Source organism: Centrocercus urophasianus, unplaced genomic scaffold, assembly GCF_019232065.1.
Source record: "Centrocercus urophasianus isolate 14NV4802_14NV808 unplaced genomic scaffold, USGS_Curo_1.0 seq_28, whole genome shotgun sequence".
NCBI classification, from domain to species: Eukaryota; Metazoa; Chordata; class Aves; order Galliformes; family Phasianidae; genus Centrocercus; species Centrocercus urophasianus.
In genome coordinates, this window is record NW_024884844.1 from 14,486,822 (window position 1) to 14,506,181 (window position 19,360).

Sequence of the window (19,360 nt, forward strand, 5' to 3'; positions counted from 1 at the left end):
AACTGCACAGAGCTTTTGTTAAATTACATAATCATCACAACGAATTTAGAGATTAGAAAATCTCCAGAATTATTCAGAAGCTCGTTGACAATTGCTTGGGAGTTTATTGTGGTACTTCATACATTAACAGTCACTCCATTGCAAAAATCTTGTCGTTTAATCTGGTTATATTCTTCTTACCACTCTTACACATGAACTCACTCTACCCACAGCACAACGTTTCTGCCTTTTATTACCCAAAAATTTAGTTACAGTTAGCTCTGTTGCACAATGCTCTGTGTCTGGGCCACGGCACCGTACTCCTCCACTTCCGGTTCAAAAGACATACTACTAAGTCAGCTCAAACTCAGACTCAGCTGCAATTACAAGAGAGACAATAAAGCTTAAGGAAAAAATTGCAAAGGAAATGCCCTGATGAATTTTCCATGTCAAACGCTAGCACAGGTTCATCTTTGCACTGTTAAAATTCAAGACAGTTAAAACTCCTGCTTGTGTAAAACCAACCAGTGTTTTTTGTAAGTGAACCTTGCTCACTACCTCTGAGGAATGACAGAACACATCAATGAGCATTAACGTGGTCAAACCCAATGCATCTGTTCTAACATACTTACAGAAAAACTTCCCAGACAACTCACTACGATCAACATATTTTGTTCACCTGGTATTACTGTGCTTCTGGGCGGAGGAACGCCAATCCAAACGCATAAGACAAAGGAAAGAGGTCCCAACAACTCACTACTTTTGAGAATAAATAATGTTTTGAACTGCAAACCCAGATATGTAACTTGAGTACGTGAACATCACAGAAGCCTAAACAACCTACTCATACATCATGGACAGTTCATTACACAACTTTTAGAGAATGAGGACACCTAGGACGGGATAACTTTGCGCTGCAGTCCTAAACCTACACACACTACAAAACACATCATGTACTCAAAGAAACAGGAAAGACAAGAATGTTAATTCAAGTCCTTCCTCATAAATGAAGCAGCCAGGATAAGACAGAGAAGTGGTATCCACATTTTCATGTTGACCCACACACACATAGTTCTTCAGGAACCAGTTTTAGAAGGAAGTACTCTGTGCTACACCGTTTAAACTCACTTCACCATTGGACTCCACCTTCATTTCCAAAATGTCTTTGTTGTTATTTGTTCATTGTTTCTTCCAGATTTAAGACATTAAGATCTCAAAATAAATGTGAACATTTAAGCAAAAATAAGTCCACTCAAGTTTACTTGAAGAAACTAACCAGAAGAAATAATAATGGGCTCTTAATAAATAAAACCAAGCCTGAAGAGAAGCCTCAGAAGCTATTACCTTGTCAGCAGACCATCCTCATCACCCACTCACAGTACTATTCTTACAAATCATGCAGATGCCAATCTGGTGTTTCAATGTTATTCACACACTTAAAGGATGCGATTAGAAACAGAAAACCTGACGGACTGCATTTCTGTCTCTACACACAGTATAGAAAGAAGACAGTAAAACATCCCTACTGGCCTGTACAAAAATCAAAATCACCTCTGAGAATATGAACTCAGATTTCAGGGGTCGAAGAAAGGCACATATTAAACATTCACTTTTCCTCCATTCAAAGCGTTCTAGTTAAAATGCAGGACATCATTTTAGCTGTATGAGGCATTGTTTTCTTAGCAAAGCTTGGCAAGGACCTGAATGTGAACTGATATGAAGTACTCTCATTAACTATTCCCTTAAAATGAAAATGCACTCTAAGAGCAATCTGGGACATCGTAGTCACATGTGACTAACAAACAAGCCTGCACTTCTTTTGAAGCAGGAAGAAGGAAGCCAAAGGCAACTCTAATTGCTGCCCACAGCATTCACCTCAAGGAGATGGCACAAGAGGTGCACAGGGCTGACGGCTGCTGTACACACACAGCAGAAGCAGCTGTATCCTGGGATCCAAGGTGCCCCCAGTGCTTCACTGAGCCAACCTGCATGGAGAAGCAAATCATCAAAAACAGCTCCAGAAGTCATCAGGAAAGCCCCTCCAGTTCCACAGCAAGTCAATTTTGTTAAGGAAGCAGACACGAAGCTCGGAGCCAATAATTTCAGTTGTGAGACACCAAGCTCTGAGTTCACAAGCCTCTACAGTGACCAAGCATGGCAAGATTAGTAAGAACAAGCAAGACGTTTTCACATCAGAATTCTAAGACACTGGGAAAAACTGTCAAGGGTGAAGGAAACCAGCTGGGCAGTGAGGGAGCAGCACATACAGCATGCTCTGATGGACAAGAAATCCTTCATATCAAACACACAGTATCACTTTAATACAAACATAGATTGGAACTGCAGAATTTGACTTAGTACCTTTCCAAACGTTGTTTAAAAAAGAACGTGCATTTGCGGTTTTGGTACAGAACTACAAGAATGTTTCTCATGGTACATAACAATTCTGCTACAAATTCGATGCTATTAACATGTTAACATTTTAAACCAGCTATAAAATGATTTTGGACTCATTTAACTGAGTAAGATCAGAAGTGAACAGCAAGTCACTTTACAACATGAAGTCTCTCACATTAATACTCTAGAGCAAAATAAAACTGGACCTGTACACACAGCTCTCCACTCACACAGTACTCACCACAGAGAAACGTATTGAAGAAAAATAGTCCTTATTTCTAGTAAACAGAGAAACAATATCTTATACATTTAAGAAAAGGTGAAAAAAGAGATGGTTTTATTTGTAACTAGGTTTACGTTAGACACAGAAAGGTACTCTCTATGGTAAAATAAATTACGAACATATATGATACCGTGCACTTTTGGTCACCAAGTTTGTCCAGTGAGCAATCAATAGAATTTTTCATGAAGTTAATGCTTGTTGCTTGTTCAATATCTAAATACATTTTCATGCTTTATTACAAAAAACTCATGCAAATCAGGTTTATTTTCTCATAGCTGCTCCCAAATAGGCATTACAAGAAAGCAGCAGAGGTCTGTCTTGAGGGGGAGGGGGGGGAGAAAAGGCAACAAAATTTTGGTACTTAAAACACCATATATTTCTCTCTCAATCTATAAACACTTCAAACTATTAACTTGGTCTGGGAGCACACAAAAGCACTGAATTCCTGGCATTACAGGAGAATAGACACAGAACATTAACGGCTTACTGTGGAGAGCAGTTTAGTCAGGAAGTAGCCATTATCCTGTCGCTACAGAGCAGTGACAAGGCTCCAAAACAAGCCGTGGTATTTTTCCTCTCAGTCGAGAAGGAAGAAAGCACACGAGCTATTGTGCTCCAGCTTTGCTGAGCCCAAAGGTCGGCAGATGTCTGTTGTCAAAAACTGCTCTGAAAACAAAATTCAAGCAAGCATTTCCACAGCTGTGTTTGAGGAAGCATCTCAAACCTACCACAACCTCCCTCTGTGCTACACACAAAACATGGCTGTCTTACTCAGAGATTAGCAATTATTGTAATGAGATACTGTCAGAGAGGGTCAAACAGTACTTCCTGCAGTTTACACATCTAGATTTCCTGGTAAACAAACTGAAAGGCAGGTGGAGCGCTCCGACCAGCAATGGCACCCAGGCTCGCACCGCCGTCAGCCGCCGGGCTGCGCTACGCGGCGTTAACCACAGGTGTCCCGCAGTACTTCGATTACGTGAGTCGACGCGGCATCCGAATGTAAAACCAGCTCTGACCCGTGACAGAAGTGCTTTCCACAATGTTAGATCACTATTCGCTCTGTACCTTGCTGGCTTCTTTCCTAAGCCGAACCAAAGAAAATAAAGCTTTTTCTTTTAAATTAAACGTATGCGCACGTAGGGAACACAAGCTGCTGAATCACACCTGGAACAACTGAAACAAGGAAACGAATCCTATTTGCTCCAATCAGCACTGAATCACTGATCTCAAAACACATATACTAATAACACGCATGAATTATCAAAATCAACTAGCTGAATATAATTTTAGAAGAAGAATAACTTCAGGACAACTTTTAGCTGCCCAACACTGTTTTTCCTCTGCTAAAAAATCAATCACACTTCCCTGTACCGAGAACCTTCCAAAACACTACGTTCAACAACTCTCTTCGAACAAACAAAAACCACTACTATGAAAACTCAAAGCAAAACCAGTCCTCTCCAAAAAACAATGTAGAAATTGCACACAGAAATCCATTCTGAGACTCGTGAAAGAAAAGTCACACTGCACCTGGGCAGCTTCAGCCAGCCAACAGGAGATGGAGCTCATTTATGCAGCAAATAATGAATTTACTGTGCAGCAGGTGGACACGAGTGAAACTGCCAAAGTGACCCAAAGTAAGAGCACAAGGATAGCAGGAAGCAAAATAGAAGATCATTTACATACTAGAGGAAATACACAAAACTAAAAAGTAATTATCCAACTCAGCATTAAGTAACAGCTAGGGCGTACAGCAGTGTGACATGTCTGAGGAAACTAAACCAGAAACACAAGAACCAAGAAGTCTCTAATCACGATGTTATAAATGTATCACAGTCATTTTTCACAAGCTAACAAAGGAACAATATGAGAAAAAAAAAAACAAAAACCCACAGAAAACATTATTGGAAAGACAACAAATTGCCAGCTCTGCTGCTGAAGAGTAACTTGTGCCAGTGAAGGAGCTACTTTGCCATCACCACATCCCAAACAGGCTGATACATTACCAACAGTGATCTCTGCAAACAAGGCAATACCCAAAACAGGACATTAGTGAATCCTGCTTGTCACAGATCTAATTAGTACAGCCACAATTTCCTAATACAACACAAGGACATAATTCATTCCCAAAACTAAATCAAAATATCAGCATTTTGCTTTGTCTGCTTTGCTACTGTCATGCACTTGAAAAAGAAAAAAAAAAAAAAAAAGCAGTCTTGTTGAACTACATATGCTGTGCTTCTGAAGGAAGCATAGAAATTCAAACTCACACATCGACTTACAGCCTCAACTAGGGAATTATCCCTTCCAGAACTCTGCAAATTAGAGAACAGCCACTATAAATTTGAGCCTTGCATGTACGCTTGTTCTGCTCAAATACTGCCTCATAGAAGATAGTTTTTTCTAAAATTATTTTAATCCACATTAACTCATAACAAAGAAAACAAAACAAAAAAAAACCCACCACCACATTTACTGTGGAACAGCTGTATTACTTTGAGACAGCAATGCAGAAGAGAGAGACAAAACGCATCACTGGAAACAGCCAAACAAAGTCTGGAGTTACTTTCTGAATTCCAGCTCTAATACAGAAACTACATGTACAGAACAACCACCACTACCTCTATTAGTCAGCAAGAATGACGAATAAGCAATCATTGTTCTCCGGAATTTTACAGGTCACTAAAATACTGGTCCTCACTTCAGCTCCATGACAGCTCCATGTTTACAGAAGAGTCCTAATAGGATGCTGAAACATATGGTAAAAGAAATCCAACTACATCTTACGTATGCATTAGCACCCGACAACAGAAAGCTGCACGTCACCAACATTGCATTGTGAAGTCCAACAGAACAGACACTGTCTTTCAAGAAGGTTTAAAATATATTGTTTACATATAGCACATTGTAGCTACAGAGACACACGTTGATTTAAAAAAAAAAAAACCAAACTAAGTACAATAAGAGCAAGTAAAGTTCCTCTTTTACTGGTACCCCTAACAGTGCCTAAGGAGATTCATTCTATGGACATTAAGGGAATTCTACTTCTTTCGTTTAAAAAACATCAAGAGCTTCTTGCAGAGGCATGTATTCCTTCACGAAAACTATGACTCCTGTCAAAGGGATTTTAAAAAGCTAATGGTACCTCCACAGACTACAAGAATCATCTCAAAACTCTTATCTGAAAGTAATGATCTAACCAAGACGACATTTGATGCCATCTATAACTCTAGAACTGCGTCATTATAGCAGGTTCTACTTTAAAACAGATTGTGATATAAACTGTCATTGTTCATCCTGTGATAAAGCAAAAAGAGTTAAGCCATAAACCTTGCTTATAAACTGCCTGAGAGAACAGAATTTCTATGAAACCTTCAGTGAATTCCAATAAAGCCTGAGAACTGTCTTTTACATCACACCCCAGACATCAAAATTACTGTAAGAACTACATATTACGTCACAACACATCCTAAAAATAGTAAATATTTATGAATATAAAAAGGGGACCTAAATTCCAGTATCACCTATAAACACAGTCTGCAGTAATGACTTTGGAGAGCTGGAACTTCTTGCACTCATCTCTGTAGAGCACTTAACAAACTAATTTCTAAAAGGTTCACATACCATATTGTTCTGTCTTTTCCTTCTGATAATTTTAGGTGGAATCCTTTGACACTAGCTGCATAGGTGACTAAAACAAATAACAGGACAATAAGGATAGCTGATTACTTTCAGAAATAGTTTTCTGGAGTGTGATGCCACAGGTTTTAAATCATCATCTTCCTCAAGAAAACAAGTTAATAAAAATCATCCCCAAGCAAGCTACAAAAGGCAGGAAGATACCTTTCCTTCCCCCACCTGTCCTGTGCTGAAAGCCTCAAAAGCTCTTACTGTGAAGAGCCCCTCACACAATCACACATGAAAAGTAGCCTGAGTTGTGTCCCTAAGAGATTCTGGCTGCATTCAAAAGCCCCTGTACCATTTTATCCCATACATGCTACTGCACAAAGATCGTTCCTGGGTCCCATTAATGCACAGCGTAACATCAGATGAAACTGCACTCCGCATCTGAAAAACCATCAAGAAGCAGCAAGAGCCAGATAATCTCATTTCAATTAGTATCTCACTCACCACCAAGAAAACCAGACAAACCAATCTTTCCAAGCCAACAGCTGATGCTAAGTAATCTGCATTCTTACTCTGGACATAGTCCTACCAAAGGAAAAGGCCAGGAACGGGCTACTTTTCCTAAGGGGAAGGGCTGGTAAGAAACCTGCTCTTTGTTCTACCTCCTCTATACTCGGGTTGCATACATTGCTCTGTTACTTGTAATTTAGCTTCATTTTATTTCATTCCATTCTGATTATTTACCAAACACACAGACACTTCATCTAGCATTTTCAGTGCTAAAACAGTATCTTGGAATTGGAATAACCACAGTAACTACTATAGAGCAACCATTCAGAAACAGACAGCCACATTATACCATTATTAATCATATCTCTAAAAAAATTCTAATAAAAACAGATTTGCTCCAATGCATGTAAAAGGCACTCTAACAAAAAGCCAAGAAACTGCCATCCATTCTTCCTGTTCCTACAGAGTCCAAAAACCTCCTTCATGCTGGCTCATTACCCAGAACTAGACGTAAAATATTCAAAATTCACTGGCATTTCATATGTTCTCTACTAGATTCTGACCCCACAAAGTTGATATATAGAATACATTCTGGAAGGGCATAAAAGATATATCCAAATTAATTACCTCAGTACATTTTAATTGTCCTGCACCAATGCCTTCTTCTCAAGTGCTCCCTTAGTTTGTATATTGCATTTATTAAAGTACCGAGCATTTCACTAGCTAAAGAAAGTGAAGTCCATCTTAAGAATCCCGTTGTCCTACACACCAAAACATCATTCCATAACAACGCTGATTCATCTTACTGTATGCACAGTTTTCCAATTTAGTATTTTAATGGAATATACTGAAGAATGTTAAGACTCAAGCTCAAAGAGATTTGACTGAGATAATGCTTATTTCAGAGTTGAATATAATGGCTGATACTAGTGTCAGCTCTTTAAAAAAGCATCACGGAGACTAATATTCTTACCTTAAGCTTTTATCTTTGATACGGTAAACTCATTGTTAACCTTACTTAGTCAAACTGAAGGTTTTCAGGAAGAGACTGCATAGGTTGCAAACGTGGCAAAAAAACGCACAGAGAAAAGGGGGAGAATAAATTGCAGTTTTCCATTAAAATTTCCCATTAGAAGTTTATTGAAAAAATGCAATATAAAATAACTGATTTGAAAAGATGAAGGCTTTTTTAAAAGAATTTTAAAAAGGAAAAAGTAACTAAAAATACATATTCTTTAATTTTTCTATCACCATGATATCACACACACACAGAGCCTCTGAGAATACAATATTCATTTTGCTGCAGAAGAACAGACATTGCATAACAATGAGATTTGCTAATGAAATCAGCCATCAACCTGGAATACATATGTATTAAACCAAGACCTCAGTGTCATTTTCTTTTTGCATCATTTGTTCTCTCTCTCATTTTTCCTCGACCTTTCACTACTTTGTCTTCCTTGTTTCACTGCTTCCTGTACAGCAACACAATAAAGTATTTTGTTAATACTATGTGTAGCACTTTTCATTTAACAATTTATTTATTTATTTATTTTGCTCAGCACAGATGCTAATTGCATGGATTCTAACATCGCTGTTAATGCACTCTTGAACGAAAAATCAATGGATGCTGAAGAGACAAAGGAGTTTTACTTCTAGCTAAAACTGCAGGAATATCTGATACAAACTGGATGTTCCCTTGGAGCAGCTAGAGCTGTATACCAATTAATGCATGGAGGAACACAAGTTTTTAAAAATTTCTTTTGTATTAAATTAATGATTAAACATGAACAGAAGTTGGAATTCTGACACGAACAGAGATTCAACTGCTCTGCATGAACAGCTGCAGAATGCAAAATTATCATGCAAACAAGTAAAACAATCCAACAAGTTCAGCAACAGTGCATATAAGCACAGACTGTACATACCAGTTAAGCAAAACAAGTTAGTGAAAAGAGATGAATGCTGAATGCAATTATTTATTCAGAGCTGACCACAGAAAGATTAAAACACAACAAAAGACATTTTTCTCTGTTGGTGCTATCATGGTATTTTGGTTCCGTGGATAAAAGCTGCTTTATACTTCATAGATACAAAGCAAGCTATTCACACCACCAGATCCAAGACTATCAGAACTGTTTTGAATTTACTCAAATACTATGTAAATTAGTATATATTCCACCGATTTATTTCACTGTTCTCATTTTCCAGTGTTTTAACTGAAACAGTACAAACAATATATTGATACCATCATGCTACTACCAAGTTAGCATTTTTCTCAATAAGTCATATCTATAACTAAATTCATATCCATAACTAAAAAAAAAAAAAACACCACAAAACCTCGCTGTCCGGTTTGGTTGGTTGAAAAAAGGGAAAAACAACAAACACTCCAAAACTCCAATTCCATAAAGACAAACAGCCAGTTTGTCACTGTTAGCATACCAAAAGCTGCACAGATAGCATCAAGAGCTCCCCTGGAATAGTCCTTGTAGGCTTACAAACGCAAAAAAGTACAAGAAACCAAGAAAAATTGAGGAGAAATAATGAAATGATAAAACACCTGAAAACAGGCAAACAGGCAGAAGTGCCTCTGAAACCAGCCATATCAGCTCATCGCCTCACAGCCCAGGAAGAACATTGCTGGGTTAGCTGACATAACAAAGTAAGTAACAGAAAGTGTAAGACTTCCCCTAGCAGTCACCTATGTGATAAGACCTGAAGGCACATAACATCGCTGCATTTCTCCCTGATCTCTGTCATTTTTAAAGACAGACTACTATATGATAAGGAACGTCCAGGTGCATGTCATAAGAAGCTTTATTACCCTTAACTGTGCATTATCATGTTCTAATTAAAAGACGCATGAAGACTATTTTGGATCACACATTATCAAAAGTACTTCAGTTTTGATTACAAAGCATTTGCCTTTCTGCATAAAAGCCACGTATGCTGTATCTCAAATAGACAAAGGCACAGTTAATTATAGTGGGTTTATCCTCAAGAGCAAATACTGTATAACTTCCAGGCACTGAAAGAGAGAGATTCCAACGCAATAACCTCAATCCTTCAAAGTACCGGGTCACTTTCATCTGTGATGAACAGTAACTGCTTTCTATAATTTTAGTCAAGTAGGCTAAAGAGTGCTGCTGGCAGGTGATAGCTGTGTAATGCTTGCACTTTGAGCGCTGACTTATTATCCTTTAGCATAGGTCAACTGACCACCTGAGCATTCTTTCTGCAAGACGATGTAGGTTCTTGAGGCTATGTTCTACTTCAAGTGAGATCAATACATCTATTAGGAATCTGTCCAGCATGTATAGACCATAAGAAGATCACATCTTCTAACATTTCTCTATATTTATTCAAATGAGTAAATGAGAAAAGAAAGTTATTCTTGGATATCCACATCTACTGTGCACGTGAAATGTGATTCTAGTATGTAACTGTTTACACTCAGCAATCAGGCATATGTCATACGACATCCACCTTCATCTCCATAACTTACCACAAATGTAATTAATAGGAATGACAGTATAGAAACCAGTTACTCTACAGATAAAAGTGAATCATTTTTCTCTAAGAACATACTTAACCTCATACATATAAGTGAAGATTAGAATGCAAACAAAACCACAGCAAAAGCATGCAGAATCAGATGCTGTGCAGCGCTAAGAGACAAATGAATATTTATCAAAGAAAAATATGAATTCACAAGAGGCTGAATTATAAACCATATTTATCTTCTCCAAACTAACCAGAAATAGATTCTTCAATATATAGAGCAAAAATCTGTATTTTACTGAGATAAATGACACAGATGTAGACAAAATACAAACAATCTAAAGTCTGCTGCTTTTCTTTCTGTGGTTTAAAATCATATTCAAGAGACCTAACAATGCTATTTTAATATTATTTGCTGTACTAGCAGTTGTATGCACACGTGTATGTCTTTATTTTTTACACGCTAAGAGAAAAGCTATTTTTAGGGCTTCATGCACACAACCTGCAAAGCTTATTTAAAATCTGGTAATAAAACAAGCTGACCCTTTTTTTTCCTAAAGGAATACCACAGATTGTACTGAATTACGGTGACTACTATTTAGCGACTCATAGAGAATAAAATTAGAGGACAATTTATTAAAACAAAGGAGAAAATCCTGAACGCTACAAAGTAACTGCCTGTGTGCTGAGCCACCCAACAAAAACATCTATGATCTTCCAGAGCTGCCATTTTTCTTCCTTGACAAAGACTCCATCTGCCACAGAGCCATTTACAGCCTCGGAGTCAGAATACCAACCATTCTGCAAGTCTGCTTTCACCTTGACATCCCCCCCGTAATACATCTGAAACAGATCACATATAAGCCTTCTACAAGCTCTAAGCCCATGCTTTAGTCAACTGGCATGCATTTAAGCCATGCTCTAATGCACCATTTTTACTTGCTCTGAATTGTGCAAGGATATAAAAACTCCTAATTATACACCCTTTCGATTGTTATGCTTGTTTTAAATTAATTACTTGTGAAGAAACTAAAAAGAAAATCCTTCAAATTCAAACAGAACATGTAAATCAGTTAAAAAGCATCTGATTTCAAAATGTGTGTTAACACAACGTACATGCACACAACCTCAAATTAGATTTTCCCAAATAAACAAAACCCATCTAATAAGATCCTTATTATGAGACCATCGTGCAGAATAAACTATCGCAGTTTCACTGAAATCAACAGAACTACATTTGTCTACATCAGCTCTACATCTCCTAACCTATATACGAACTGGTTTCAATCAAAAAAATTCCCAGGTTAGAGTTGGAACAAAGAAGGAAAGAGCCCTTGCCTCGCTGAACAAAAAGCCAGAGATAAAAATGACTTTTCATTTATTTTTTATTTACACACACACTCCAAAACACAAGAACAGAACATAAGAACAGAATCACAGAATTGCTCAGGTTGGAAAAGACCGTAAAGATCACCAAGTCCAACCACACCCTAACCAAACTACCCTGACTCCAACAACCCTCCGCTAAATCACGCTAAATCCACTAAACATACATCCTGTCAGCTGGCCTGTCAGAATGCTAACTTAGCAGAAGTACTCCTTTGCTGGCATCTTTTGAGCCTTGAAATTCAGGTAGATGTTGGTTCTCCAAGTCGTTGTTAAAGCTCCAAATTCACAGCCTGATTTTGCAGTGAAAGTGTTCCATACACACACACACACATGTGTGTCACGTGCACTACTGCGATGTGAATCTTCAATACAGTAAATACATGGTAGCAAAACGTGAGCACTAGACAAAGCTTGCAAGCAACATCATCACACCTTACATCATAATCCCTGTAAAGTACATATTGCACAGGCTTAGCTTAACTCACATCCTTTCCTCCCACTGTCTATTGTCTTTACCTCTACCTGTCACATAATAGCATCAGCCACTCAAATTGCATGTTTTATTTCTCTGCCAATCTATCTGCACTCTGCCCCCCATTCACCTTTGTTCACACTGCTTTTAATACTCAAAGCATAAACTCAATTGAGGCCACGAATGTTTTCTAAACTCATACAGAAAAAGATGTCTTCTAATCACCCAAAATACTACCCCCCAGATTTTCCCTGGCTAAATCACAGAAGAACTGGGATAGACTGCAGGACAGAGCTGAAGCAATTCTGGCATTACCTTTTGTTCTTGTTTAAGAAGTGCTAGGAATAGATACTCATGGACACACAACCAGAATGTTTATTTTATGACTTACAGGTATTTACCTGACACTCTCATATCATATCTCTCACTCAAAAAAACCCTCATTCCATTCTCCAGCTGCTACTGATATACATTTCAGGTGTTTCTTATCTCATCTGCAATTCAACTTCCCCCACCCTCCTCATTACTGGTAGTTAATTGCTCTGTTTTTCTAGTGATAAAACGGGTTGGAAAACTGAACAATACAAGGATGCTGTAGTAAGTAAGAGGCTTGACTCAGGACAAATACAGACCTACGCTTCATTCTTCCCCAATTGTTGGAGCTAAGAGTCAAACATGAACAAGAGTACCATACTGCATCCGAATTTAAGATAGAGGCTCCAAATCAAGGAATGCTGGCCCAAGAGAGAAGCAGAAGAACACACCTTTAAGAGGAGGTAGTACAAAGAAGCCAATGCAGCAGAGCTAAGGAAACAGTCAGAATAATGTATTTAGACATTGCCAAATCTGATGGACAGCCCCACATGAGGAAAGATCTTACTAAAGATATGAATGAGCAGTGGAAAAACAGGAGTCACTCACTGCTAGAAATCCAAACCTTTCTTTCTTACAACTGCAGTTGTCTTCTATTATATCTTCCTTGCCAGGAAGCACTGACTTAATGCCTTGATGTTACTGCCTCTTTACTACTTTCTTTCTCTGTTAAAAATCCTAGGGATACAAAAGTAAAAAAAACAAAAACAAAAACAAAAAAAAACCCCAGGAACTTTTTATAGTTTAAGAGATGGAAAGAGGCATAAAAGTTTTGAGAACTGGAAATAACTTCTAAACTTCTAAACTCTTTCTAGAGGCAATGTGATCCAACTTCTTCCTTAAAGCATGGTTAACTTTCAAGTTAGATCAAGTTGCTCAGAGCATTGTCCAATAAAACAATGTATAAATTTTGCAGGCTCTCTGAACCCTCATTTCAGCTTCTGATCATTTTCATTCTGAGCAATTTTTCCTTTGCTATCTAATCAAATTTTCATATAGCTTGCCTTTTGCCTTTTCTCCTTTCATTTTCTGCTTCCAAGAGGAACCTGACTTGCCTTTTCTGTAACACCTTTTATGCAGTTGAAGATAACAGCAGATTCTCTACCCTCTTCAAGGCTGAACAAACTCAGTTCTCAGCCATTTGTAAAATGTTTTGTCCTCTGTCCTTGATGGCCCACTTAACGTATGCTACTATCTCTCTTGTATATCAAAGACCAAAATCAGGAACATTCTATATCACAGAATCATTAAGAGTGGAAAAGACCTCTGAGATCATCTAGTCCATTCCCACTAACCCCGTCCTTTAGTCTCCACATCTCCAGAACAGTGACTCCACCATCTCCTTGGGCAGCCTGTGCCTGACAAGACAAGACAAGGTTTCCTAACTCCCAACTTCCCATCCCCTGGCACAAGGTGAGGCCACCACCTCTCATCCTATCTCTGTAACCCAGGAGCAGAGGCCAGCTCCCACCTTGCCACAACCTCCTGTCAGGAGTGTTGGTGGCTATGAGGTCTACCCTGAAATTCTTCTCCAGACTGAACAATTCCCTCAGTCACATCCCATAGGAATGTGCTCCAGATCCCTCACCGGCTTTGTTGCCCTTCTCTGAACATGCTTCACTGGCCTCAAATATTCTTCTGGAGGAGGGACCCAGAATTGAACATAGCACTCACCTCACCAGTTCCAGTACAGAAGGACAATCACTTCCCTGCTCCTGCTGGCTGCACTATTTCTGATACAAACCAAGATGCCACTGGCCTTCCTGGCCATCTGCACACACTGCTCGCTCAAATTCAGTCACTGTCTCAGCTACCACCTCCAAGTACTTTTCATCCATGCAGCTTTCCATCCGCTCTACCCCAAGCCTGCAGCACTGCACAGCTTTGTTGCTACCAAAGTGCAGCACCCAGCACTTGGTCTTGTTCAGTCTCATACTGTTGGCCTCAGCCTATCTTTCAGCCTGTCCAGATCCCTCTGAAGGGCCTTCCTATTCTCAGACAGATAACACTTCACTCCAACTTGGTGCTATCTGCAAACTTGGTGAGGATGAGATGTGGACACAGAGAGGTAAAATGGGATGGTAGGAGTCACTTTGCTCAGCCGGCTGCCTGTATTTGTACCAACATATTCCACGATACAGCGGGCCGACTTTGCTGCAAAGGTGCACGACTGACTCATGTTCATCTCACTGTCTACCAAAACTCCACTGACCCTTCTGCAACATGGTTTTTTTTAACCAACTGTTCCTGTCTGTCCTGTTATTATTACTCACAAATTGTTTGAAAGAATTAGTTTCTGGAATAACAATTCCACAAGTAATGGAAGATACAAGCCACAATAAAAACTGAGGATAAGGCAAGGAAGGCATTGTATCATTCACACATGGCTGAAAGGATGTTGATCAGCATGCTGCTCCAAGATAAAAAGCTCTCCTGTTTTCACATCAGTTTCTCACAAATCACTCATCTAAGCTCCTCCAGTTGTTAAAAGAGCTCCTTTTTTTTTTTTCTTCCTTTAAGGATCCCACTCACTTTCACAGTTTTGACATTCCTGAGATCCTACGTTTTCAAGTTTTCTTTATTAAAACAGGACTTTACTACTTCCCTTAAAAATCAGAAAAAAAAGCAAAATGATTCTTATCTAAGAATTTTTATGATCTCGAGAATGTAATGAAGAATCAAGTAATTCACAGTAATATGACGAGCTGTAATAACACACACAAAACCATACTGGTCCTCCATCCTTGAACCCGTAACCCTTGTCCAGACAGGACTTTCACAACCTTGCCTGTGATGAGTTGGTAAAGCCCTACTGAAAACAGCTTTGTCACGATAACAACAGCAATAGCACTCAGGTTAGCTACCAGGAGAAAAATCACTGAATGCGTTTGCAAAATATAACATTGTACTGACTTGCAACTGGAAATTATCCTAGAAAAAGCAGACTTTTTAAACTAAGCATTTAAATTAGATTTAGCTCATTAGAGCTCCAAAGTTTAATTATAATTATTTCCCATCTCCCATAAGCAGAGAAAATTTTGTTTTAAAATACAAAAAGCACTTTCTGAAAGAAAAACCAGACAAAGTTAAAACTCATCATTTCTACTTGGAAAGATCTCTTAGCTTTTAGTCTTCTAAAGCAACTGTAAACAACAAACGTTTTTTGTGCAAACTACTACTGTTACAAGGAAACACAGCAAGTCTTAACAATACAGTGATACTACAAAAGAAGTCAGTTCACAACTGAACTCCCTCAGTTGCCATCTGTATTGTAAAGCTTAATAAACCACTTATTTCTCCTAACAGATGTTAATCATGACAATACTTAATCAGAATCTGCCTTTTAACCCTTTCAGCATAGCCATTATTAATTCTGGTTTTCAGCATTACATTTGAACAGTTGCTAGAATCTTTTACAAAAATTGTCAGTAGTGTTTTGTGTTCATTTCAAATCATGCTCCAGAAAACTGCAATGAAACCACATATTCTGAACATAAGTGTGACTTGTGAGTTCTTTCTCTGAAATTCTCCTTCATTCTGTAATTTTTCTTCATCAACTTTTTAATCCTTCTTCAGTAAATTGTGGTTTGAGGTCTTTCCTTGGAAGCAAAGTCTAAAAACACACACAAGCATACACATGTATACAGAATTACAGTTGTTGAAATTCAAAATTGTATCTGCAGATGATTCAGCAACATAAAATACATTCTTCACTGGCAACAAACTACTTTTATCTCAATTTTTTAAATTAGAAGCATGTTTATAAAATTAATTATATAAAAAGAGGAGAAAAAGGTGTAATTGTTTTCTACCCTTTACTTAAACCCAGTATAGTTACTTCAGGCATAGAAATAGGCTCTGAATATCGTATTATTCTTGCTTTCTCAGTCTATGGTAATTGTTATTGTACTAAAAAAAAGATATAATTAAATCTGCAGGTTTTAGTTGTATGACGAAAGTATGGGGTTTTTTTCAGACCTTGCCAAATGCATACCCATCTACACTGCCAAGGAAAAACTTCTGCTTCTCAAATACCATTACTACAAGCACCGAGAACAGCTTGTTTTAAGGGAATAAAAATACTAAGATTTCCTTTTCATAACCAAAGGCACTTTCAATAATTCTCTACATCTTTGAGTATTTGAAAACACAAACACACAAAAAAATTTACAGCTACATATTTAAATCCTTAAGCTCCCTTCTTGGAAGGCATCTGAGAACAATTACAGGGCATGGGGGAACTGATAATACACTCAAGTTGCTATAAAACAAGGAGAATAAATTTGCACACTGAGTTGGCATGAGATTGCACTAAAAGTAACACCTCGTACTTTATTATGACGGCCCACAACATCAGAAGTAGATGCAGGTTGGACAGCAGCAGAGGGTGAACCTTCCCGCCAATTTCCCTTTGACATTTCGTTGCTGTGCCTCAGATGGCAGCAGAAGGGCAGTCCCACAAAAGGTGCCTGACGTGGAAGTGAGGACAACGCAAAGGCGTGCAACTCATCTTCTCCATGCAGAAAAAATGACACCACTGACATTCATCGACACCTGCTGAATGTTTGTGGAGATCAAACAGTGGATGTGAGCACAGGGTGCTCATAGGTGCACATAGATGGTGGATTTCTGCAGTGGCGACAGTGATATGAAAGACAAGCCATGTTCTGGACAGCCACACCACAAAATGAAGAATGTCTCAATCATATCAATCACCTCAACTAGCAGATTACAATCAGGGAACAGAGTATAGAGTTTGAATACCAGCTTCAGTGCACTGGAAATGATGGTGGCAATGTTGGAACATCAAAAAAAACTGCAACAGGTGGGTCCTACAAGTGCTCATACAGGAACAGAAAAAACTTCATAAGCAAGTTTTTCAAGACCTATTACATCAATATGAGGCCAAAGGTGATAATATCTGGATTACACCATTACTGGTAACAACATGTGGTGTCACTACTACAAGCTGAAGTCAGAACAGCAGTCCATGAATCAGTGACACGTGAATTCCCTATTGAAGAAAAGTTCAAGATGCAGCCTTCAGCAGGTAAAGTGATGTCAGCTGTCTTCTGGGACACAAAAGGGAGGATCTTTCTGTACTTCCTGGAACCAAACAAACCATCAACTCTGACCGCTGCATCACAACACTGACTAAGCCGAAGGCTCCAACTTTCAGAGCCAGAGCAGAGCAGAAAACAACCTTTCTCCTGCAACGCAGTAACACCAGGCCCCACAATGGGGGGGGGAGCAGAACACTGAAGAGAGTACACAACAAACTGAATTTTGACTTGACTGTCACATCACTCCCACCACACAGTCTGTTTTTGGCACATTCTGCCCCTCAATGAAAAATGGCAGCATTTTCCTAGCAACAATGTCACCATAGCAGCTGTGAAACAGTGGGTCACCTCCACTGGTGCAGATTTTTAAGACCACGGCAGGCAGACCCTTATTTATTGCTGGTAAAACATATGTCTAATGGTGATGACTACGTTGAATAAGTCTTTTTCACCTGAGAATTTGTTCTATCAAACAGTGTTATTGTGATCTTTGTAGCCATTGTAGTTCACATTGAAATAAGTAGGAGGTATTATTTTCAGAGCAACACGTACAAATGATCAGCCTTCAAAATTAGCTTATTTAGAGACACACATCTATTATCTCCTTAGAATTCTGGAAGACTACAGGAGAATGGATGAAAAACTACAAATTCCTCCTGTACTTACCCAGTCAAACTGCTGAAGGAAAAAATGTTACACATGTCAACTTCACTCTTTATGGAGCATTCCTCTCATTCTACTAAGGCACTTTTGTTCAGTATTCATCTATTCATCTCAATTGTTCACCAGCGCAACAAAAACAGTGCAGCCAACTAGCAGCTCTCATTCCACAGCTATACATCTAACAGTTCTTCAAAGCAGCCTCTACACTCGTAATAACTTCCAAACTACCAAGGCCAAAAGAGCCCTAACAAAAGCCCTAATAAAGTATTCAGAAAGTCAGAAGCAAATTTTCAACTCGAGCAAGGTTTGTTTTTCAATATTCATATATCCACATTTTCAGTGGGACTGAATCTCCTCTAGAAAAAGGACTCCATTTTTTTCTTTTTTCTTTCTAAGTCATAATTCAAGAAGTTGGGATTTGAAAAACTATATGCTAAGATAAGGGTGATTTTTTAAAGCTAGTAAGAACCTACCTTCTCACCAACACCAAACATGTAAAACTAGAAGTTTCTTTAGGAAGGAAGGTAGCAGTCTTGAGATATGAAGCTTCTAATTAAATGCCAGATTCAGTACACCCCCATAGAGAATCTGCTGTTAGCAAAGATAGCACTGGTTTCAGTTTTTGTGAAGAGAAAGCCTTCTCATTAAAACTAGCATGCCCTACAGTAACAGTCAGTATTACAACAAGTATTGTTGTACTGTATTACAACAAGTTTTATGCCTTTTTTTCCACCTTTAAAATCATTTGTTTCCTCCTGTTTAATAACATTATTCTTTCCATATAAATCTGTTGACTCTCTGAAGCCAGCAAATGCTGGTGGTCTTAACACTCTCCCAAAGATAAAATGAAAACAAGTCATACGTGGTGACACATGGAACTGCACACTTGAAGAAGTACTTCCAAAGCCTGAGCCTGTGATCTAAAAACCTACATTTTAAAAATACTGAATTTATTTTTCCACATTGTCAGGGCAAATTTACAGACTGTTAAGTTACATCTGGAATGGCTGCATGAATGTCACTACTGAAATGTATGACTCTATCGTACCACACAGTATTTTCAGGGATCCAATAAAGGCTTATGTTAGTTGACATATC

General features: G+C 38.4%; 1 protein-coding gene across 3 annotated transcripts in view; it reads right to left on the reverse strand.

Annotated features, from left to right (window-relative positions):
* The window catches only part of BAZ2B (bromodomain adjacent to zinc finger domain 2B), a 101,343-nt gene that overhangs the window by 53,047 nt on the left and 28,936 nt on the right, over positions 1-19,360 (reverse strand). Inside the window, exon 1 of one of the 3 annotated variants that reach the window (XM_042827480.1) lies at positions 18,736-18,853. The exons of the other annotated variants lie outside the window; for them this stretch is intronic. The gene's annotated coding sequence lies outside the window, so the exon portion shown is untranslated. Of the gene's footprint in view, positions 1-18,735; positions 18,854-19,360 lie in introns of those variants that run through there. 3 annotated transcript variants of the gene reach the window in all.